The sequence below is a fragment of the Tenrec ecaudatus genome, chromosome 3 (assembly GCF_050624435.1).
Source record: "Tenrec ecaudatus isolate mTenEca1 chromosome 3, mTenEca1.hap1, whole genome shotgun sequence".
Taxonomy (NCBI): Eukaryota; Metazoa; Chordata; class Mammalia; order Afrosoricida; family Tenrecidae; genus Tenrec; species Tenrec ecaudatus.
Window position 1 is genome coordinate 179,726,780 of NC_134532.1, and position 25,488 is coordinate 179,752,267.

General features: G+C 43.5%; 1 pseudogene; it reads right to left on the reverse strand.

Annotated features, from left to right (window-relative positions):
* The window catches only part of LOC142442473 (centrosomal protein of 63 kDa-like), a 51,813-nt pseudogene extending 32,279 nt beyond the window's left edge, over window positions 1-19,534 (reverse strand).
* Window positions 19,535-25,488: the final 5,954 nt, after the last annotated feature.

Consider the following 25,488-nt stretch of genomic DNA (forward strand, 5'->3'; position numbering starts at 1 on the left):
CTAGGCCCCAAATTAGTGGCAAAAATGATACATCGGCATATGCCAGGTGGTGTGAAATCATGATGTGTTAGTCCAGATTGACTACAGAAGCAAATCCAGAGATGCTTATATATGTGTAAGACAGGTTTATATCAAGAAGTAATCGGATATCAAGAAAACATCACAGTGCAAATCAAGTCCATAAGTCTGATACTAGTCCATAGATCCCTCTTCAGATTCATGCAGCTACATGCAATGATGGAGAATTCAGGAAGATCACAGGCCAGTGGGTGCAGAGTCTGGGGATCCAATGGCGGTGGAAGCATTACAAGGCTCTAGCAGGTCTCAGCCACATGGCTTGCCAACAGGAAGGTGAAGCAGGAAAGTGTGTGTGGCCCACCTTCAGGGAGGAAAGAAGGAGGCCTGTCGTGGAAAGCCATTTATCTCAGTTGTCCACCAATCAAGCTGCAATCTAATTGACAGGCTAAACTCTGCCCATATGTTCCTACAGGAGCCAAGTTAGCACAGAAAACCTAACTATCACACGTGGAATGGTAATCTTCCCCTGCCCTCCTCCACGAAAATCATTCTAGAGCATTTTGTAACTCCTGTTTCTATTCAGACAGAAAGCATTCAAATCTCAATTTAAGATAAAGATTTCATTTTGTAAAGTCTTCAAAGTAATAAGGACCCCTGAGGGCATAGCGTTTCATGGGAGACAGATGTGCTAGTCACCTACTAACAGAAAATAAAATATCTTCGAAGTGACTCGCTCTCTTCTTCAACGCATCTTTTTAGGGCCTCTTAACAAGTTGTAGGTTGTTCTTTCTAAATAAATTAAGCTTTCAACATACAAGTGTGCCTCCTAAAGGTAGGGAATTCAATGCCCTTCCCTTTACCAGGGTCACTCATTTTACAATTCTATAGATATGTAGCACCACCAACAAATTTCTTTTAAAATTCCTTTATTTTTAGACTCACATCATTCATATTTTTTATCATTCTCTTCAATTCACATTAAAATGCAAAGATTCACAGAGAGAAATTGCCTGCGTCTCCATTTGGGAAAAGTGTCATGGGAAATTGCCAGGGCAGTGTTGTGATTCAGGGTCTTTGGAAAATGTCTGGACAATGGAACTTTTTCAACTGATAAAAACTAAACACGGGATGGTTGAAACATTATTAGTATTCTTCCTAGAACAGACATCTGTATCAGAGATCTTACATCTGAATAGGACTAAATTTGTCTTTGATAACATCACACAATTATTTCAGTGTCTTCTCGCTCGTATTATAGAAACGTAACACATTTTGAATAATTTTACAATAACAACTTCTACATCAATTGAAAAAATCTGATGAATTATTAATACAAATGTTGCAAATGCGTAGTATGCAACTGATCACTACCAAGATTCTGCTTCAGCCATGGTTGGAAAGCATCTCAACGCTGCTGGTAGAAATACCAGATGACACACTGACAAGCTAATCAACAAGCCTGCGGGGGTTGAGACAGGGGGAAAGATGGTCACTTAATTGGCCACTTTCATCCCCTGCAGGATGTCCCCCTCACCAATTTTCACACCAATTTCAGTATTTTCTGTAAGATATCTCATCATTAATTATTTGAACAAGGCAGTGAATGCAGGAGAATGGTTTCCCCCTCCAGTGTGCTGTACAAGATAGTGGCTAAAAGCACAGGTTCTGGAGTGAGATCATTAGGATCCAAATTCAAGCTCAGCCAATTATTATACAGGAGATATTGGTCCAATTACTTAACTCTGTTCCGTGGATTGTTCTCCTCGCCTATAGACCAAGGATGAGCATATTACTTTCTTCACAGGGCTTCTGTGAAGATCGTATACATTAATATGGGTATAGGAAGTACAACAGTGCCTGGCACACAGCAATCACCGTGTAAATGTTGATGAAGGACAGCGACGGCTAGCTGTGTCAATTATGATTCATGGGCCCAGGCTGCCACCATTCCAACCAATGAAGGAACAAGAATTTATTTTATCTCCATGCAGAGGCTAAGCATCGTGCAAAGAACACATGGGGTGGCATCTGACCTCTGGTTTCCCACGGGGGAGGAGGAGAATCGCCATTAGCCCCCGCCCAAGGCAGATGCCTATGAAGTGGAGGTGAGTCATACCTCACCCTCCAACCTTCTTCAGTCACTGAGACAACAATCGTCCCTCCCACGGCACTCTCTGCTGGGCTCCCACATCTGCTACCATGGTCGTACAGAACTCACAGGGGAGACACATATAATTGTGAGTTTCATAGAGAAGTTATCAGGTTACAATGCAGGATTAGCAATGGTTGGTACCCAGCAGTTCTTCCGCCAGAAAGTGCCCCTTTTCAGTCATGCCAGCAACTCCATTTTACCCTCACTCTCTCCCATTAACCCCTCAGCACCTTGGTCTCTGCCCTGCTCTGACCATGTGACAAAGATCCTTTAGTGCTGCTGATATGTGTCCAAAGACATGACACTCCACCATTGGCCTCAGCCTGAAGGTGCTAGGGTTTAGCTCTGGATCAGCAGCCCACCTTGCCAGATTACGTCCTAGAAGCAGCCATTGAGCCCCTGCGCAGAGGCACTCAGGACGCTCCTGCCGTGGCCTGGGAGCCTCTGCTCTGCTCTTGACACCCACCACTGCCCCTGCTGCTGCCACCTGCCCACCGTTTCTCCCACTTCCCTCCCCCTCTCTAGTGTCCAGAGGAGGTTCCACACTCGGGAATTTTAGGGTCCAGAGGACACACTTTACTCTTTTTCTTTCTTTATTGTTGCAAGATCTCTCCCTTCCCACTTTGGAAACGACTCATTGTGAATCCAGCAGAATGACAAAACTGACCGATCTCCTTAGATCAACATATACCTGAGTCGCAGACTCTGGCTAGAAGGACCAAATCACATAGTCCCATTCGTGGTGTGGCTCTGGGCAGACGTGGCTCTTTGCCAGTACTCCTCCAAGGTCCTTGGTGCTGTCTGGTGTATCTCGGGTCTCTCTCCCTCATGTGTGTCTCCGTGTCTACTCTGCTCACTTTATAACTCGGGCGCGATTAGATTTATAACCTACCCTGCTCAGGTATGATCTCATTAACATGAAAGAACACACTCTTTCTACTCAGGATTTCCATTTTGTGGACACACAGTTCAATCCATAACCGTCCTCAAGCGTCCCACACCTTACTGTATATGCCCTATAAGATTCCCTCTCCGTGAGTGTGTTGGACCTGTAACGATGAAGGGGTGCTGACATGGGATGGTGACCTCAGATAAAAAAAGTGAAAACTAATTAACAACCTGAAGTGTGCAGGTGATACAACATTGCTTGCTGAACATGAGGATGACTTGAAGTACTTACTTATGAAGGTCAAAGACTACAGCCCTTGTTCTGAATTACAGCTGAACATACAAATAGAAATCCTTACACGCGGGTGAATAAACAAAACCATGATAAATGTTGAAGAAATTGAAGTTGTCAGGGATTTCATTCTTTTTAGATCAATAATCAATGCTAAGGGGGGCATCAGTCAATGAATGAATGAATGTGTATCGTTGAGCAAATCTGAGCAAAACAGCTCTTTAAAAAGCCAAGAAATCATTGTGATCATTAAAGTGCGCCTGCCACCCAAGCCATGGCATTTCAATCAACTCTGACGCATGCACAAAAAACAGACACTGAAAAAAAAAATCAAACAGAATTCATTCATTCAGATTGTGGTGTTGAGAAGACTGTTGACAGCACCATGGACTACGAGAAGCGGGAGGAAATCAGTCTTGGAGGTCGGGCAGCAGGGATGCTCCTGAGAGATGAGGGTGGGGAGACATCACCTCGCTTAGTTGGGGCATATTAACAAGAAGGACCGATTACTGGAGAAGGACACCAAGCTTGGTCAAAGAGATGTTCAGCAACAAGGAGGAAGCCCCTCGGTGAATAGATTGGCAACGCGGCTACAGTATGGGCTTCCGCCTATTAACAGTGGTGCGGACGGCGCAGGTCCAGTCAGGTTTCCTTCTGTGACGCACGGGATCACGGAGTCAGAGCAACAAGCATTTGCAAAAGGAAAAGGGCCTGCACAGTAAATGAATCGAAGGATAATCATCCCAGGTGGGGCTGATCTACCTAAGTTCAGAAAGAGACACCTTTCTGTTGATCTTGAAGGTGTACATTGTCAGACGATTAAAAAAAATTAAATGGGAAAAAAAGAATTCTACCAACAAGCACATGAGCGGCAAAACAGGTCTCAAGTGGCAGATGGGATAGTGACCCCAACCAACACCTGGATGGTTATTGTATTTGTTAGGTGCCATCCATCCAGGTGTGTTCTGCTCATAGTGACCCCATGTTTACACAAGGATGCACTGCTCAGTCCTGCTCCACACTGACAATAGTTACATTTGAGCCCATTGTTGCAGTCCCTGTGAGAATCCATCTTGTTGGGGTCTTCCTTTTATTAATTTTCCCCTAACTCTGTACTTTACAAAGATGACCTTTTCAGCAACCTGGTACTGGTCACTCCCAATAACATGTCCAAAGTACATGAGATGAAGCCTCACTTTCTCTGCTTCTAAGGAGCATCCTGGCTGTACTTCTGCAAAGACAGATTTGTTTGTCCTTTTGGGAGTCCATGGTACCTTCAATAGCCTTTCCCAGCACCATAATTGAAATGCATAGATTCTTCTGAAACTGTCACTAATCGTTGTCCAATTTTTACATGTCTCCAAACCAAACTTACTGCCATCGAGTCAATGTTGTCACAGAGGGAGCCCCTGTGGATTTCTAAGACTGTAACTGCTTACAGGAGCAGAAAGCCCAGGTCTAAACCCAATTTACAGGCATAGGAGGTTACTAAAAATATCATGGCTTGAGTCATGCACACCTTAGTCATAAAAGTGGCATCTTTGTTCCTAAATGCTTTAGAGTGGTTTGAGAAGCTCATTTTCCCAATACACTGTGTCCTTTGATCTCTTGACCTCTGCTTCCAATAGCTTTGCTTGGAATCAAAGTAAAATGGAATTGTTCCCAACTTCCATCTTTTCTCCCTTTACTATGATGTGGCCAGTTTATCCAGCTGTAGGGATTTGTTTACTTTACCTGGAATTGCAATTCATACTGATCATTTACTGCCTCTTGAAAAGTTGAAAATCAACCAATTCTTTTTTGGTACAATGACTTTGCATATTCCTTCCATCTTCTTTCAAGTTCAGTCCAATATTTTGCCCATAGATACTGTTGCTTGGTTTTTCTCTGTCTTGTTTTTGTGCATGTTATTATCTCCGCAGGTCTGTCTAAATAAGATAGGCTGGATTAACTATTTGGAGGAAAAACAATGGGACTGACAGTTCCGGGGAACATGGGATAGGAGGAGGTGTGGGGTAAGGAAGTGGTGTTAACAAACCCAGGGAGAAGGGAACAACAAGTGATCCAAATTGGTGGTGAGGTGGGTGTGGCAGACCTGGTAGGGAATGATCAAGGGTAAGGTAATGAAGAGGTATAGCTGAAACCCAGGTGGGGATGGAACATGGTAATGGGACAGGAGGAAAGTCAAGGGAAATAGAGGAAAGAGCTAGGAGGCAAAGGGCATTTATAGAGGTCTAGATAAAGACATGTACATATGCAAATATATATGAGGACAGGGAAATAGATCTATGTGCCTATATTTATAGGTTTAGTATTAAGGTGGAAGAAGGACATTGGACCTCCACTCAAGTACTCCCTCAATGCATGAATACTTTCTCCTATTAAATTGGCAGTCTATCATGCTCATCCTCCCGACACAAGCGCTGAAGACAAAGCAGGTGAACAAGCAAATGTGGTGAAGAAAGCTGATGGTGCCCGGCTATCAAAAGATATAGCGGCTGAGGTCTTAAAAGCTTGAAGAAAAACAAGCAGCCATCTAACTCAGAAGCAACAAAGCCCACATGCAAGAACACGCCAGCCTTTGTGATCACGTGGTTCCGAAGGGATCAGTTATCAGGCATCAAAGAACAAAAATTCATATCATTGGGTGCATACCTCCAGGATACCATTGCCGAGGACAAACGGGTGCATAGCAAATGTGGCGAAGAAGCTGATGGTGCCCGGCTATCAAAAGAAATAGTGTCTTGGGTCTTAAAGGCTTGAAGGTAAACAAGCGGCCATCTAGCTCAGAAGCAACAAAGCCCACATGGAAGAAGCACACCAGCCTGAGCGATCATGAGGTGTCAAAGGGATCAGGTATCAGGCATCATCAGAACAAAAAAATCTTACCATAGTGAATGAAAGGGGAAGTGCAGAGTGGAGACCCAAAGCCCATTTCTCGGTCACTGGAGATCCCCTCGGAGAGGGGTATAGGGGAGGAGAAGAGTCAGTCAGGGTGCAATGTAGCACCAATGAAGAATACAGCTTTCCTCCAGTTCCTAAATGCTTCCTCACTGCCCCCCCCCCCCCAACTATCATGATCCGAATTCTACCTTGCAAGTCTGGATAGAGCAGAGGATGTACACTGGTGCAGATAGGAGCTGGAAGCACAGGGAATCCAGGGTGGATGATACCTTCAGGACCAGGGTTGTGAGGGGCGATACTGGGAGGGTAGAGGGTGAATGGGTTGGAAAGAGGAAACCGATTACAAGGATCTACATGTGACCTCCTCCCTGGGGATGGACAACAGAAAAGGGTATGAAGGGAGACATCGGACAGTGCAAGATATGACAAAATAATAATTTATAAATTATCAAGGGCTCGTGAGGGAGGAGGAAGCGGGGAGGGAGGGGGAAACAAAGAGGACCTGATGCAAAGGGCTTAAATGGAAAGCAAATGCTTTGAAAATGATGAGGGCAAAGAATTTTACAGATGTGCTTTACACAATTGATATATGTATGGGGAAAAAAATCCTTCAATAATGTCAGCAGTTGTGTCGGGATGGTGAACATCATAGAATGCCAATTTAATAGAAGGAAGTATTCTTGCATTGAGGGAGTACTTAAGTGGAGGCCCAATGTCCTTCTGCTACCTTAATACTAAGCCTGTAAAATATATGCACATAGATCTACTTCCCCATTTTCATATATAAATATATTTGCATATGTATATGTCTTTATCTAGACCTCTTTAAATGCCCTTTGCCTCCCAGCTCTTTCCTCTATCTCCCTTGACTTTCCTCCTGTCCCACTATCATGCTCAGTCCCCACCAGGGTTTCAGCAATTCCTCTTTGTTACATTACCCTTGATCATGCCCTACCAGGCCTCCCACTCCCTCCTCACAACCGATTTGGATCACTTGCTGTTCCCTTCTCCCTGGGTTTGTTAACACCCCCACCTCCCCCTCTCCCATGTCCTCCCAGAGCTGTTGGTCCCATTGTTTTCTCCTCCAGATTGTTCATCCAGCCTATCTTATTTAGACAGACCTACAGAGATAATAACATGCACAAAAACAAGACAGAGCAAAACCAAGCAACAATATACAACAACAAACCAATGACAAAACAAAACACAAGAGAGGAAAGCTTTCAGTTAGTTCAAGCATTGTTTGTTGACATTTAGGAGTGTTTTCCAGTACAGTCTGTTGGGGCACCACGCGTCTGGGGTCTTAAAGGCTTGGAGGTAAACAAGCGGCCATCTAGCTCAGAAGCAGCTAAGCCCACATGGAAGAAGCACACCAGCCTGTGTGATCACGAGGTGCCAAAGGGATCAGTTATCAGGTATCAAAGAACAAAAAATCATATTGTGTGTTCACCTCCATGATACAATCACTGAAGACAAATGGGTGCATAAGAAAATGTGACAAAGAATGCTGATGGTGCCCAGCTATCAAAAGATATAGCGTCTGGGGTCTTAAAGACTTGGAGGTAAATAAGTGGCCATCTAGCTCAGAAGCAACAGAGCCCACATGGAAGAAGCACACCAGCCTGTGCGATCAGGAGATGTTGAAGCGATCAGGTATCAGGCATTATCAGAACAAAAAAAAAATCTCACCATAGTGAATGAGGGGGCGAGTGCAGAGTGGAGACCCAAAGCGCACCTGTAGGCAATTGATCATCCCCTTACAGAAGGGTCTCGGGAGGACACGAGCCAGTCAGGGTGTGATGTAGCAATGATGAAAAATATAACTTTCCTCTAGTTCCTAAATGCTTCCTTCCCCCCACTTTCATGATCCCAATTCTACCTTGCAAGTCTGGCTAGACCAGAGGATGTACAATGGTACAGATAGGAACTTGAAACACAGGGAATCCAGGGTGGATAATCCCTTCAGGGCCGGGGTGTGAGTGGCGACACTGGGAGGGTAAAAGGAGGGTGGGTTAGAAAGGGGGAACCGATTACAAGGTTCTGCATGTGACCTCCCCCCTGGGGGGACGGACAACAGAAAAGTGGGTGAAGGGAGACGTTGGACAGGTCAAGATATGACAAAATAATAATCTATAAGTTATCAAGGGTTCATGAGGGAGTGGGGAGGGAGGGGGAAAATGAGGACCTGATGCCAGGGGCTTAAGTGGAGAGCAAATGTTTTGAGAATGATGAGGGCAATGAATGTACAAATGTGCTTTACACAATTGACGTATGTATGGATTGTGATAGTTGTATGAGCCCCTAATAAAATGATTTTTAAAAAAGAATCCTTTAATAATGTTACTCAAGGCCTAATTTTTTTCTTCACGTCTGTATTCTTCAGATATACTAAGCATGTTCTTCATGCATTCCAAGTTCTGAATATTAATGGCTATTTGCCCCCTTTTCTTCTCATTTTCAGTTGTAGCCAAGGCTCTGGCTGCCATCAGCCTGCTGTCTCCATGTAGCTGGTCAACAAGAATGTCTCGCAGGGACTGAGCCTTGTCAGTAGAGAGTCTCACAGGGAGTGAGCCTGTCTCCTGCTTCCAGCGACCTATTTATGTCCTTAGCGCCCCCAAATGAGGTCATGAAGCTATGACCTGATTGACAGGCTAGACCCCACCTCTCCATAAATCGACACCAGATTATGTAACCCCCACAGTAGGCTTGTGAAGTCCTTACCAGAGGGTCCCACTAAGATGACTGCTGCGCCATGAAAACTGTGAGATCCTGATTGTTGTAACCATTTACTACCCACTACTCCCAAATGAAAGCAATTTCAGACGTTGAAGTATTTCTGTGTTTGCATCGGGACTACCATGGCAGAGGTGAATAGTTGCGACAAAGACTGTATGGCCCACAAAAGCTACAACAGGATGTCAACTTCTGGATATTATTATTATCTCGTTCCACACACAAACCAACCACACTGCAACTATATAACAGTGATCAGTATGTAAAGACTGAAGAAACAGCAGATTTCTGACTGTGAACCTTAGCTTTGCTTCTTTGGGGCGGAATAGTTAGTGGTGAGTTGTGATGTTTTCTTAAGGAGACGCATTCCTTTGAAAAATCTCATGAAAGAAGCTTTTTCTTTTCCAGTCCCTGCAGTCATTTGAAAACAAACTAGAATTTTATAATTAAGTAATTTTGAACTTCAAACAACTTTAAACTACAAACAAAACAATTATGCTTGATGATACCCAAATGCTCTGTATTGTTCTCACCTGATATTGCCATCGCTTCTGCCTGGAAGCAACAATTCCATGGGCTTTTACATCAATGCTGTTTGGGTGAACTCTACAGCTAGAGAAGCAAAGTACAAACAACCATGAAATCACAAGCCTAGTTCGCGTGGGCAGAGTTTCCCTCAGGAACCACGGGATTCCTTCCATCACTGTCCTCTCCTACACCTCATGGGCTGGATGCCACTGTGGTTGGGGCTGTCAAGCCAGTTCCAACCCATAGCAGGCATAGACGCCACGGAAGGAAACACGCTCTATCCTGCACCATCCTCACACTTGTTCTTCGGTCTCAGCTCCTTGTTGCAGCCATGCTGTCGGTGCATCTCCTCAAGGACATTCCTCTTTTCAATGGCCTTCCACTTGCCAAGCAGGATGCCCTTTTCCAGGGACAGGTCTCTCCTGATAATATGTCCAAAGTGCTTGAGATACAGTCTCTCCATTCTTGCCTCGAAGGAGCATTCTGGCTATATCTCTTCCAAGACAGGTCTGTTTGTTCTTCTGACAGTCCATGGGATTTTGAATATCCTTCACTGACACCATAATTCAAATGCAGTTATTCTTCCTTGGTCTTCCTTAGTCAATGTCCAACTTTCACATGCTTTCCATAAGGTTCTCAGGGACCAATTTCTCTAACACGGGCAGCCGATTTCTTCTTCATACTGTGTTCTTAGTCTGGAAGCTCTGCTGAAACCTGTTCATTGTGGCTGACCCTGCTGGTATATGCAGTATCAGTGACATAGTATCACAGTATCAAAGCGATATACAAGCCATCCAGTTAGACCAACTGACAGACAAGTAGTGAGGAAAACTTACAGAATATCTTTTCCTGCCATCGGGAAGGTAGACAGTAAGCAGGATAGACGTGGCCACCGCCATCACAATACTGACCATTTTGTGGGGAAGACATGCATTAAATTAGAAACTAGGCACACTAGTGGTTGTACTAATAGCCCCAAAGTGGAAGCAACCAATGCCCCACCAACAAATGAATGAATGAACAAAATAAGGTTCATGTGTACTATGGACCAGCTACAGAGCAAATAAAAGTCCTCATGCATGTCACAGCATGGATGAAACCTTAAAACCCTGGTGCTGAGAGAAGTAAGCCTGTCACCAAAAGACAAATATTTTATGATCCCATTTATATATGCAATACACAAATATACATGGTCCAAAACACCCATGAAGTTTGCCTGGGGTGGAGGGGAGGTGAAAGGAGGGGATCATGGCTTAGGGACCTCTGGGTTTCTGTTAACAGCGATGGACTAATTTGAAAATGGATAGTGGTACGGAGGGCACAACACAATACACTAATCAATATCACTGAATTCTATAAAGAAAAAATGTTATGTTGGCAAGTGTTTTATTATATAGTCTCACCACAATGCAAAGGGAAGAAAAGAAGAAATTAGAAGTTGCAAGAATAGAATCAACTCCATGGTGTAGGATAAGTACATCATCCAACATAACACATAGGTACCATGAGCCCAATGTAACAGGGTTGCCAGGATGCCTTTTCTGAGGAAACAATCTAAACTGTGATCTAAGAATTTACAAGAACCATAAGTATACTTGTTTCTCCCTCTCCCCATTTTTATTATGAACTGAGGATTTACAAAGCAGATCATCGGTTTTACACTCGAGACATATATATTTTGTTTCACCTCATTCACTGTAATCTCCTCACTGTGTCACCACTTATCCCACTTCCACTGCTTCTCATGGCCACTGCTCCTTCTTTACTAACCCTTAGGTAATTGCTGCATTTTTATCTTAACTATGTAGCTTGATTACTGTAAGGTGTGCATACCTCATTATGTTATCGTTCACCTTATATGTGTCTATTGGCTGGTGAACAACTGAGCATCAGGAGTGAGTTCAGTTCCAGACCTGAAGGGTGACTAGGGGTCATAGTCTTGGGGGACCCACCAGTCTCTACTCAACTGGAAAACCTGGTCTCTTTGATAGTTTGGGCTTTGTTTCGCACTTTCCCCTCTCTATCCAGGATGTTCTCTTGTCCCTTGCAGAGCAACTGGTAGTTGGTCTGCTCTCAGTATTCTGGAGACCGACATCTTCACGCTGCAGGAGTCCATGGCACTGCTTCGTTGTGTCTTTCAACTTTCATCACTCTTCATTGGTCCTGATGATTAGAGATCAATAGTTCCAGCTTAGATAGTGGCTCACGAGCTCTTAAAACCCCAGTTTTATACTCACTATCAGCTACAGCAGAGAAGTGGTGCTGAGATTATGAGACTGTGAAGCAGAGCATAGGAACGGCTTCTGGCCTATGGCGGCAGAGACCAGGGGACCACGTGGCCAAGAGGCTGAAGACCAGAGCGGGACTTGCTGCTGCCTAAGAAGAGGCCCCTGCTATGGGCCAGTTATTGTATCCTTACTGTTTATTGATCTGATTTGTGGTATATTAACCTTCACAAACCCTGATAAACTCCCTTAATTGTGAGTTCTGTGTGGCCACTAAGAAGTCGATTGGTGTCAGAATGGGTCATGGAGGGTGGAGGCATGGCTGACCTCTGCGCTGTGGCGATAGGAAGGTAGACGACGTCAGATATGCATCCACCCCATGTTTGTGCCCTTGATGTTAGGAGTGTAGGATTCGTTGCGATGGTTCCAGAATCGTGGAAGAGCGCGGCTGTGTTTCATTCTTAGAGGAAGTTTTCTTTGCTTATTGCTGCTTGCGAGTGCTGAGAGGAACACATAGGATATTAAGCTGAAGCTTAGGGGAGAATATCCACTTCTGGCCAGGGCCTGTTGGATACACTCTGCGAGGGGTCTAGGACCATGTGCACATCCATGAGATAGCCTAGAGAAGAGAATATTGAATTTGAGTAGTTTTTTTAAAAAGGATTGTAATGAGGACCTGATTTCTAGTTGAGTGTATTGTGGACATTGGCTTCCCACATCTAGTGTGTAAAATATCATGTGTGTATAATAGAAATTCATATGGGAGTTATGATTAAGAAGAGCTTGTAAACCAGTCTTCAGTCTATACCTGCCTGGATTCACTAAAAGGGGAATTGGCAATTGCCCAGAAGCAGCAGGATTTTGTTTTAAGGCAACGTAGCGTACGTGGCTTATGGAAGAAGCCCCATCCAGAACCTTAGTGTCAGGTTTGCATTTTAAGAAAGCATTTTGCCTCCGGATGTACCTAGGCTGGGATAGTCTGTGCCTTCCACGAAGGCCGCTCTCGTATGGAAAGCTTAAGGGAGCCTGCAAGCAGACTTCTATATTTGCTGTATGACCCCTGGGAACTGGCTGTAGAGTGGGAGTGGGGGAAGGCAGCAATGAAGAGATGGGCTGAGTTTGGACAAATTCCAGGATGCCTATTGACCTGGTCCACAGAGACTAGAGACAAAAGAGGGCTGGGCTTGTATGATGTTTAGAGTTGTGTGGCTACTAAGTCTGCGGGTATGACCTCGCACCAGAAAACGAGGGCTAGTGAGACTATGTGAGGTGGGCAGATGATATGAACTGCAGGGAAGTATATGTGAACTTCTGAGCTTTCTACTGGTACCCATTTGACCTAGTGGTATGGGAGTTACATAATTTGGTGTCAATTTGAGACTAATTAAGAGTAAAGGGGTGGGGTTTAGCCTGTCAATCAGGTTGCAGCTTGATGGCCTCATTTGGAGACACAATGGAGATAAATAGCTTACTGGAGGCCAGACACACTCTCTCTGCTACACTTTCCTATTGAGTAGACATATGGAGCTATGCTGATGGCAGCCAGAGCCTTAGAACCGGAAGACCAACGTGGAGACCCATGCCAGTGCTGAGATGATTTCACCACCACTGGATCCACAAAACTTTCCAGCCCCTGGCCTGTGATCTTCTGGCACTTGGTGTCATTGCTTCAGTTGTATGAGTCTGAAGAGGAATTTACAAACTGGTATTGGACATATGGGCTAATAGAGGACTTGTGGGTTTCATCTGGACTGGGCTGGGATGTTTTCTTAATATACAATTACTCTTTCATATAAAGCTCTTTCTTATACACATATTAGTATCTATGAATTTGTTCCTCTAGTCTACCCAGACTAACGCAGATGACTGGAGCTAAGTTGACCAGAACCCAACCAAATGAAAATAAGAAAGCTGTTGACCCTGCAAGCATGTGTATATTGCTGCAGTTTTGTGGATGGCTTGCTCTACACTGGAGTGTGCTTGTGGATGCAGCCATTCAAAATTCCAATTGGAGTGAAGATTGTTCATATTAACAAATGTGCATGCTTGCTCAGAGTATTACATAGATAGGAATGGGTAATTCAGAAATTAGATAGCCAGAATAGGGAAAGATAAAAGCATGAAGTGGCTGGGCTATAAGCTCTCATGGGTATGATTAATCTTAAAAGAAGTGAAACAAAGGAGGATCCACCCTGAATAATTTTCTTTTACTGATGGGTCTGAAGAAGATGTTGATTCAGGTGTGATTATCAACAGAGTTAATGGTGTTTGTAAAAATTGTAATTGCAAAAGGTGTAAATGAAAGAAGAACAAAGTTAATTCTTTAAATATGAATGAGCTAATGGCTGTAAGAGCCCAGGGGTAACCTGAGATGTACTCAGTTACTTAGTATGGACCTTCCAGCCAGAATTCCGTATGTGATGGATTATAAATGCTAACCTCTGTGCCCGTGGTTATAAACCCATACTGAAGGGAGTTCTTTGATATGCTAATAAGCAGTATTGAGGTGGGATGTAGTCAGTCTCCACCTTTCTAAAGAGGGTCAACCAAATCATCATTCTTTATTTCTTTGCGGTTATGAAAAACAGAAATCACACCTCAAATCCATTTCTCCATGCATATGAATCATCTTGGAAACACAGAGAACAATCCTAGGGCCCATGAAAGAAGAACCATCAGTGGAGTATATTTGAGATCTGTCTGAAGTGGTGGGTGCTGAGACCAGAATCACCAGAGGCTGCAGCATGGAGACCATGAGACAGAGCAAAGGAGCCAAGCTGAGGCCAGGGGCTAAGGCAAGGAGATCATGTGAAAGAACAGAGAAGCCGCGCAAAGACTATGAGACTAGAAGACTATGAAACAGCTGGTTGGCTTCCTGGCCCATGGAGGGAGAGGCCAAGGTCAATGAACCAGACGTGAGTATCAGATCCAGCAGTAGACATGGGCCAGCTTCCATACACTGTCAATCCACACCAAGAGTGGGTCACACCCTTGTAACACCTCCTTCATCTGTATCTAGACTGTGACCAGATCAAGGGGTTGGGGCTCCAAGTTATTCTTCCCACAGCTGCTTGGCTGCTTCACAGAAGCTCCCCTGGTGGAGTTGACCACAGCGTGTGACAGCATATCATGGAAGAATCCAAACGGACCTGAAACCTAACTATCATAGATACTTACTGAAATGTTTCAAAAACACCTGATGCAGAGCCGGAGGTCCTCACTGGCCAATTGACTGAAAGAAGTCCACATGCATGCCCTCCAAAGAAAGGTGCTCCCACAGAATGTGGGAATTGTTAAATACGATCATTGATATCACAGGCAAGTAATATTTCTGAAAATAATGGAAAATTATTGCAGTAGAACATCTATACGGAATTGCCAGAAACTCAAGATGGATTCAGAGGAAGATATAGAATGAGGGAGATCATTATTAATATCAGCTGGATCTTGGATAAAGTCCAAGTATACCAGAAAGATGTCTGTCTGTGTTTCATTGACTACACAAAGACATTTGTCTGTATGGATCGATGCAAATAATGGATACCATTGTGAAGAATAGGGGTTCTAGAACACAAAATTGTGCTCATGCAGAACCTGCACACAGACCAAGTTCAAACCGAAGAGATATTGTGTGCTTTAAAGTCAGTAGTGCTGTGTGTCAGATTCTGCCTCGGGTAGTTAGCTTATTGTACCAACCTGGCCAGTTAACACATGTGGGGTTAATTGAAGGGCGGAGGGATAAATGGCCCAGTGAGTCTCACCTTTCTAGTTCTCGGGTCTCTTACTTGCTGATGGTTGGACCAGCGTGCAGCTGCCTTAGCCAGTTCCCTGCTTCACCTGGCAAGGCTCACTTCCTGCAAGACATCCCTGAGGAGAAGCCACATGGACCTACTCTGATGCAGCCCTGGGTGCTGGAGCACCCGTGTGGAGACACCTGCCAGTGCTGAGATGTTTACACATTCACTGACTCGGCTTTCCTCCTGCAGTCGGCTTCATTGCGTCTGTTTTTTGAGATGGAGGAGGACTTTGTGGACTGGTGTTGGACATATGGGTTAATGGTTAATGTTGGACTTGTGGGTTTGGGCAGCACTGGGTTGAGATGTTTTCTTGATGCACACTTAACCTTTATATAAAACTCTCTCTTATACATATGGGTTTCTGTGTATTTGTTTCTCTAAAATACCCAGACTAACACAGTGCCCTTTCACCATTCTTACTCATTAACAAGCTGAGCTATACATATGTCATATGTATGACATGACTGTAACCCTTAATATGACTGTAACCTTTAATATGGAATATGCTTAACATAAAGAAAACAAAATTCTTCATAGAAACATTCTGGGGAACAGAGAAAAGAGGGAAGTTGTCCATGGCTTTATTTTGTTTGAGTCCACAATCAATGTTCATATAAACACAGACAGGAACTCAATTAACATTAAAAGTATTATAAAGCAAGGACTAAGGTGCACTGGATCCAAGCCATATTCATGTCAATACTGACCAATGAATACGGGAGAGGGAAGAAAAATGAATGCCTTAGAATTATAGTGGTGATAAAGACTATATAACATAACATGAACTGCTCCATGAATGAACAAATATGTCTTTTCAGAAGTGGGAATGATGAGACTGGGTCTAATATATTTTGGGCATATTATCAGGTGGGACCCAAACTCACTGCCACTGAGTTGATGCCAACTTATAGCAACCCTCCAGAAGAGGGCAGAACTGCCCCTGTGAGCTTCTGAGATTGTAATTCTTTACAGGAGGAGAAAGGCCCATCTTTCTCCCTTGGAGCAGCAGGTGATTTCAAACTTCTGACCTTGCAGTTATCAGCCCAACACATAGTCACTATACCACCAGAGCTCATCCAGGTGGACCAGTACCAGTAAAAGGCAGATAGCTTGAATTGACACATGACTGCAACAATGGATCCCAGCACAGCAGCAATGTGGAGATGGTGAAAGGCTGGCCATGGTTTCAGAATGGTGTCCACATTCTGAGCCACAATGAGTCAGAAGCTACTTGGGGACACCTAGCAGTAATGACAACAGATGATTCTGATAAGCATCTGTATTGGACAGGGTTCTCTAGAGAGACAAACCAGATTGCTAGTAATTATATATAAATATTTTTATAAAGAAAGATATATAATTCAAGAAATAAACCATTAAATTATATACAGATAGATAATACAAGAAATTAACAGTTAAATTATAAAGCAGTGCGACACTAGCAGTCCTTTAAGGCTTGAGAGCTGCCAGTTGCCAGTCCCCTTCTGTAGAGAGAGCTGGGCTATATATACCCAGGCAGCAACCAGCAAGGCAGGTCCCCAACTGTCATCAACTGTTGGTCCCCAGCTCCACAGATGAACATTCCAATCGTGTGGGCTTAAAGGGACCTCAACTTACAGCGACACAGTCCACAGGCTAGGCATCCCACAGGTAGTGTACCCCTTTAAACTGAGGCACAGAACAAGCAAGCCATTTATCCCTCTGCCCTTCGTTAATCCTACGTGTGTTTATCGGCCAGGCTGGCACAATAAACCATAGCAGCATCCAGAGTTGACAATCTGTACCCGTCCTTTTTACGCCCTCTCTCTCTCTGGTTAAGATGAAAGACTTCCTTCTGGCAGGACTTCCTTCCTTCCTTACGACTTCCTAAAGTAAATCAGTCCTAATTCTCGATAGTTTTTACCTTCTGACTTCTAAGAAATTCAGTTGATGACTTCTCGTCTCCTCTTTCTTAAATTCTCTCTCTCCATGGGTGACTCCTGTTAGGATTAATTTGTTAAAAATCTTTCTGATGTGACTACACTTCAACTACCACCGTCTCTTCTGTTCTTTACACCCCTCCTTCCTCAGAGTCATCTGCACTGAATTCCTTATTTCCCACACACTTTTCAGTATATGCTGAGGATTGGTCCCCAACTGTTCTAAGATGGTTCTCACTAAGATAATTATTTTTCCCACATGTGCCATAAAATCTTTATTTTAATTAGGGGACAGAGCTATGCACATATAAGTCAGCAAGAGAAACCATCACCCTATGAAATGAACTGTTGATATGAGAGGAAAGCGTGGCAATGAGGCTTGTTCTACATGGAAGGAGTCCTTGAAATAAACTGCTGCAGTGAAAATGACAAAGTGGGTGTGAACATTTCAGATTTCCTCACAACTGTTTTAGTATGTAACCGCTTTGTAATTTTCATAGGTCCTTGTTTTAAAGAGCGGTGGCTCTAGATTTCAGTGACTCTTGGATATTTCATTTTGATTTCCAAGCTTCATGTTGTCTAAGAGGCTACTCGGAGCTGGGACTGTTTGGCCGTCTCTTCATTCTCCTTTTTGTTCTTCAGGGTCACCATCCAGGCACTCCGGAATATGCCGCGACCTCAGTCTCTCTTCCTTCAAAGATCTTGTCACTAGTAAGCCAAAGGGAGACGCAGATGGAATTTGGTTTACAAGAGTTGTTTCTCCATGTCTAAGGAGGAATCTTTGGAGGAAGCAATCATTATGTCGCGCAGATGCAGCTCCTGAGTTAGATGACAGATCTGCACCTCCATTCCCCTGAGTGCTGCCCTCTAGCTTTGTTCAGCTTGTAAAATCTTTGCTTTCCATTTTTAAATCTCTCCTCTTTACTCATTGTCATGTCCTTCCATCTTCAATTCTTCATATTTTTTCATTAATTCTTGACTCCGTGTTTGTGGCAGTTACATAATCTCTTGTCAACTTGAGTGAAGGGGTGGAGCCTAGCCTGTCAATCAGGCCATAGCCAGTCATGCCTCTGTGTGGGTGTGGTTTTTCTCCTGAGCATTCTGGGAACTCCAGTCTTCCTCCCTGGTGTCGGAACACACTCTCTCATTGCTTCCTCTTCCTGCTGACAAGCCACATGGAGCTGTGTTGATGGAGCCAGAGCCCTAGAGCTGAAGTAGCCACATGGGGACCCACTCCAGCAATGAAATGCTTCCACTGTGGCTGGATTCACAAGACCTTCTACCCACTGGCCTGTGATCTTCCTGCATTAGGCATCATTGCATGGGCTGTGTGAGTCTGAAGAGGAATTTATTGGACATATGGGCTAATATGGGACTTATGGATATGATCTGGACTGGACAGGGATGTTTTCTTAATATATAATTACTCGTTGATATAATTCTCTATTGTACACATGAGTCTCCCAAGATTCGTTTCTCTAGTCTACCCGGACTAACACTGTTGTACTGACAGACTCCAAGCTGCCTTCAAGACCAATCATCTCTGCCTGCAGAAGCTCTTCACTAGTATGAATGAAATCCCCCTGGGAGAATGCCTTTTCTCAGTCCCCACTGCCCTTGGCAGTTGTACCTCCTTTTTGATTGAGGCCCTTCCAGTGACCTTATGATTTTTGCTGTGTGCGGAGTGTCAGTTGTCCTTAGTTCTGCTTGTAGTGTCTCCTTTTGAATTCTTGCATCACAGATTAAATTTTCTTCAGACTGACCTTGGCCTTCAAGTCTCTCTTCCCACAAAATCTCTAACAGTTTTCCAGATTCTCGCAGTTCTTTTTGCAGCTGACCCTGCAGAGCACTCATATCGGTGCCAACCACGTCATTGACGTAACAGTGAGGCCCTCTACTTCCAACTCATTAGCACAGATGGTGTCCGTGGCCCTTGCCAGCCTAGTGCTATGAGGCTGTCTTTCCGACTGGCTGCACAGATCCACAGCCTCTAATCTCTGTTTTTGGCTGGTAAACTGAGCCTGAATAATCTCTGATTATCCAGATAGAGCTTTCCTTATACATATGTGAGTTTCCATGGATTTTTTTCTGTAGTTTACCCAGACTAACACAGCATTGCATCAATCCCTTGAGCCTGGACTTCTTCCTTCAATACCATATGTTCTTCATCGTGTACTACCTCTTAAAATGGTTGAATGTTGGCCAATACACAGTGACTCTGTGTAGTCCTTTCTTGTTATTTGATGCTTCCTTCTTGAGTCATTCAATATTTTGACCATTAAAAGAAAACACATTGCTAGCGATTGTATTACAACTCATAATGACTCTACAGGACAGACTAGAACTGCGCTGTTGGGTGTCTGAGACTTTAGATCTTCACAGGAATAGACAATCTCATCTTTCTCCTGCAGAGCAGCTGGTAGCTTCAAACAGCTGACCTTGTGGTTAGCAACTCAATGCTTAACCCACTGTGTCACCAGGGCTCCTTTTGACCATATAACCCTTCACCACTTGAATTTTTTTCTTCAGTTCTTTGAGGTTGAGATAGATAAGCATTTCTAATTCCAGGTCTTCACACATATTAGGATAATGCTTTTCTTTATCTTCTCAAGCTGCTTTTTGACACGTCCTGTCCAGCTCTTCTTTTCATTTACTTTAGTTACTTTTTTTCCTTTAACTTTAGTTACTTTGAACAGCATTCAGGAGCAAGTAGTAGAGTCTCTTCTGACAGCCCTTTGGTCTTTTCTTTATTTTCTGTGTTTTTAATGACCTTTTGTGTTCTTCGTGTATGCTGCCCTTGGTGCCCTCCCACAGCTAATCTGGTCTTTGACCATTAGAGTTCAGTGTAGCAACTCCGTTCTTGAAATGGCCTCTGTCTGCAGGATCATCCTTGAGCTCTTGAGGACTTGTTTTAATTCTCTGCATCTTCAATCTGAACTTACTTATGGACAATTGATGATCTGCTGCACAGTCAAACCCTGGCCTTGTTTTGCTAATGATAGTTACCTTCTTTGTTGTCTCTTCCCACAGATGTAGTCCATTTGATGCCTGTGAATTCCATTTAGCAAGATTCACTTTTACAGACTATGTTGCTGACAAAAAAATCTTGCAATAAAGAGGTTATGAGCCTTGAAAAATTCTAAAATGTGGTCTCCAGCTTCTTTTCTGGCAAAGAAAAGAACTTTCCAACTGCTGATCCTCCCCCTTTGTTTCATTGATTGATAACTCTTCCAATCAACAGTAATGATCAATGCACCTCGATTGCATGTTGGATCAACTTCACACTGAATAAGTTGGTAGAATCCTTCAATTTCTTCAACACTGGCTTTAGTGCTTGGTGTGTAGACTTGAATAATAGTTGTATAAACTGGTCTTCCTTGTAGGAGTATAGATATTATCCATCACAGACAGTATCATGCTTCAAGATAGATATTGAAAGGTTTGAGTTGTTTTTGTTTGTTTGTTTGTTTTTTAAATTATGAATGTGTCACCCTTGAATTTGTCATTCTCAGAATAGCAAACCATAATATTGTCAGGCTTGAAATGGCCAATACTAGCCCATTTCAGCTCACTATTATCTAGGAGATAGATCGTTATGTGTTCCATTTAATTTTTGATGACTTACAATTTTCCTAAGTTCATGCTTCATCCATTCCATATTCTGTTTATAACTAGATATTTTCTTCGGCTGCTTCTCATTTTGAGTCGTGCCCTATCATCAAATGAAGGAGCTAAAAGCTTTACTCCACTCACGTCAATAAGATTGACTCTACCCTGAGAAAGAATCTCCTTTCTAGTGGTATTTTGAGTGCCTTCTAACCTAAAGGCTTCTGGCATTATATAATGCTCCACTGCTGTTCATAAGGTTTTTAGTTGCTAATTCTCCAGACATGGACAACCTCCCTAGTCCGACTTCTCTGAGAACACTTGTGAAATTGTACATCATGGGCGATCCTGCTGGTGTGTGAAATTCTGGTCCAGTAGCTCCCGGTATCACAGTAATAAGTAAGCCACCGCAATATGACAAGCTGACAGATGAACGGCGGGGACCCCTGCCCTACCAGTGTGTCCATCGCCTAGAAATCTGGAAATCGTGGTGCAATGGCCACCCCAAAATCAAAACAACTAGGTTTTATTCACTGCTTGGAAGGGCACTGCCTTATAGAGTTGCCAAGCCCACCACAGACAATATGCAAACAGGAACTGAATCTTCTCTTTGGTAAGCCCCTGGGACTTATGACTAATTTATTAGCATAATCTAGCTCATCAGAACAGGATTGCGTCACCTTGGTGCTTCCCCCTATTTCCAGCCTGCGCCTTCATGGTGTCCTTTCTACCCTCGGATGATGAAGCCCGAAACAGTGACAGCTGTGTGTCGCGCTTACTCTTCATGTTCTGTGTAGAAAGACATCATGCGCTCTGGCCCCAGGAGGAAACGATATTGCCAAACTCTTTGACTCAATGTCTTTGCACCGTCACCATCCCTCTCACTAGTGAAGAAGAATAAGTGACTGACTTGATCAATAAGATGATCTTGGTAGGGAGTTCCTGGGTGTTGCAAAAAGCCGAGCACTCGGCTATGAACCAGAAGTTGACAGTCCAAATCCACCCAGAGACATCTGGAAAGAAAGACTGCAACCAGTGAAAGCCTTGTGCAGTGCAGTTCTGTTCTGAAATACACTCGGTCACCAGGGCTTGGAACTGACTCAATTGCAAAGGTGGTTTGTTTGATTTTTAGTTTCATTGCATTTTCTTTAATGTGATTTTTATACATGTCTTGACACTGTATATACTTATTTGTGTCTGAGTTCAGTTGGCACAGAATCAAGAGTGAGGAGAGTTCCTGACTAACTCCCCTCTGATATTCATGAAAAGGCCAAAGGTTCGAGTCCACTCAGAGACACCATGGGGAGAAGGCCAGATTATCTAATTCTTTAAAAACTGCCATTAAAAACGCCGTGTGGCACAGGTTATCCTAACACACATGGAGTCGCCATGAGTCAAAATCAGAGGAAAATACAGGTGAATGGGCATCGCCGGAACCCCCATACAATGAGAGAGGGACAAACGCTATCTGTTTCCCACTGGTTTCCAGCACGGCGCATGGCAGACAAGTAAAGATTCGCTCCCTCATTGAGCAGCTGCAGTCCACTGCTATTTGCCGAGGTCCCGGAATTCTCATGATCGTTCAGCAATTTACAGAGAAATTCATGCAGAACGGGTGAAAGCAGGACCAGCACGTAAAAACGGAGCCATAGGGGGACTGGTATTTCTTTCCTACAATGCTCCCTACTCACCTCTTACAGGAGAAGAAAATTGTCGCTCACGGTACTTCATCCCCTTATTGATATGCTTGAGTGCTAAGGACACGGTCTGCTCATGCCTTTGGCTTCTGTTAGTCTAAATGTTGATGTTTCCATGTTTGTGAAGTTTTCTGAATCTTATTACATGGTGCATCATTCCTTTGTTCTTATCTTCAAACATTCAAATGAAACCCAAAACTGACTGTGTGGCATTTCCCTCCTTGTTTTAAATACCCTTCAGACTGTTTCTGTCGCATCTTATGGTGGAATAACCATGTCTTTATTTATTTCCGTCATTTATTCAAACACATCTCATGGGAATCTGCAATGTGGCAGGCATTGGACTAGGTGTAGGCGACACAATAGTGAACAAAACCAAACAGGTGTCTGCCCTACGGCAATTCACAGCCCGGCAAAGAGAATAGATGGGTTAATTACTTTATCCTGCCAGGAAAGCAACATTACCAACTGTGATAGGAGCTCAGGAAAAAGAACATGATTCCATGATATTGTTTTCATAAAGCAGTCAGGCAGAAAGTGGAAGATACCAGGAAAGACTTCTGAAGGGAGGTACAAAGGAGGGTGAAAGCAAGCCTGTGAGATGCCAGCTATGGACTTGAACGATCGTTGGTGGCTGGAGCGCAGAGAGCTAGTGATAAAGGAGAGGCTCAGGCATAACAGAGTAGGCCTATGATCAGATTGATATTTTGAAAGAATTTCTTGAGCTTCAGTAGGAATAAATGGCAGAGGGCAGTAGATTGGATATAGGAAGCTCAAGAATCCCCATAACCATCTATATTTTGCCTTGTACTTTGAGGCGTCCTGGTGGTGCAGTGGTTACGAGTTCAGCTGCAATCTTCAAGGTCAGCAGTTCAAAGCCGCCAGCTGCCCTGAGGGAGAAAGATGGGGCTTTCTACCCCTGTAAACAGTTACAGCCTCAGAAACTCACAGGGGAAATTCTACCCTGTCCTATAGTTAGAACGTTGGACGTGTTGTCAGGAGAGACCTGGAGAAGGAAATCATGCTTGGTAAAGTAGCAGAGCAACAAAAGAGAGGAAGAACTTTGACATGATGGATCGACGCAGTGGCTGCAGCGATGGGCTCAAACATAAGAACAATTGTGAGGCTGCCACAGGGCTAGGCAGTGTTTCGTTCTGTTGTGCACAGGGTCGCTGTGAATGGGAACAGACTTGATGGCCCCTAACAACAGCGACACACCCACTTAGACACAGAAATAGACACAGAAGCATACTTCAAGTCCCCAGTTACGTAGCTCTAGCCTGTGTGAAGGCAGGGAGGGGACAAGTTCTGGAATCTGTGAGAGATTTAAAAAATTAAAATTAAAAAACAAAAAACCTGTGTCTTGAAAAATAGAATAAAACCCACTCTGGAAGTCAAAAGTGCTGATACGTTATGGAATTTGGCTAAGAAGTCTTATGCAAGATAACACCAGCAAGAAGAGGAGGTTTCCATATACATAGTTGAGAGAATTCATAATGCAAGGTTTAGGAAATAAGTGATAAAAAGAAATCGAGCAATTTAAGTCATACCGACCGTAGCTGTGCGGAAGCAGAGATCCACCCCTTTGTGGTATGATTTACTTTACCACTTGCTCAGCAGACTCTCCTGAAGCACCACTATTGCACGATGCAGATAGATCCTCATCTTTCAGCAGCCTAGAAACTCTAAACCAAATTTTGTTTGAGTTGAGTGGTCCCCTCTGCAACTGTATCATCATCCTGAATGTTTTCAAAACGGTAAGATCACGTCCTATTCCAAATGAGTCCATGCTCTCCAGATTGCAGGAGGCCTTGGTGGTGTAATGGCTCAGCACTCTGCCATCGGCTGAAAGGTCAGCTGGTTGAACCCAACAATGGCTCGGTGATCGAAAAGACCTGGTGATTTTAACCCAGTAAATTCCTCGAGGCGGTTCTACTCTGGCCCGCAGGGTCGCACAGCAACCACATACAGATTCCACCTTTATCCTCTGTGTTGGAATGTTCAGTTTCTTTTTGGACAGGCCACCTTCTCAACAACAATCACGGCTCCATTATTCCTCCTCGGCCTGTGTTTCTCTTTTCGCCATCTGCCTGATATAGCCAAATGGGGTAGAGGTTTCATGGTGAGAGAACAAAAGGGGGAAAATGATATAAAAAAAGCATTTCAAGTTTCACTATTTAAAAAACAGATTAATTACCTATTGCCACATTTTACCTGCTAGCGGTTTTCAATTATTTATATAAACATGCTAATAATTTTCTAATGGCATTGACCCAAGGGTGCATGAGAGAGTCTTAATAAAGGCCCATTTTTAATAAATCAGACTTCTTACACTACCAAATCCCAGCCATTTTAACCTTCCACAGCCAAAAAGGCATTCAAAATCCATATTTGAAATCACCAAAGGCAATTCCATTTTCATCTGGGAAGTCTGAGAGAAATTAGTAACTCTATTTTCAGTGACAGGTTTATTTCTAATAGTATGTCACATATTCAGGGCATATTGGCATAGACATAACAGTTTTACTTCTAAGAAAATTCATAGTAAAGCTACCAATGTTATTCTAGCTATAAAACCCAAGAACACAAAGCAATGCAAGAGCCTGCCCACAGCAGCCACGAAATAAAGTTGATTGACAACAATCTTGGATGCTAATAAGAATGGATATTGAGTGATGTGCTGGTTTCAGTGACAATATGTCACCTAAAGGAAGAAGAAAATTAACTGC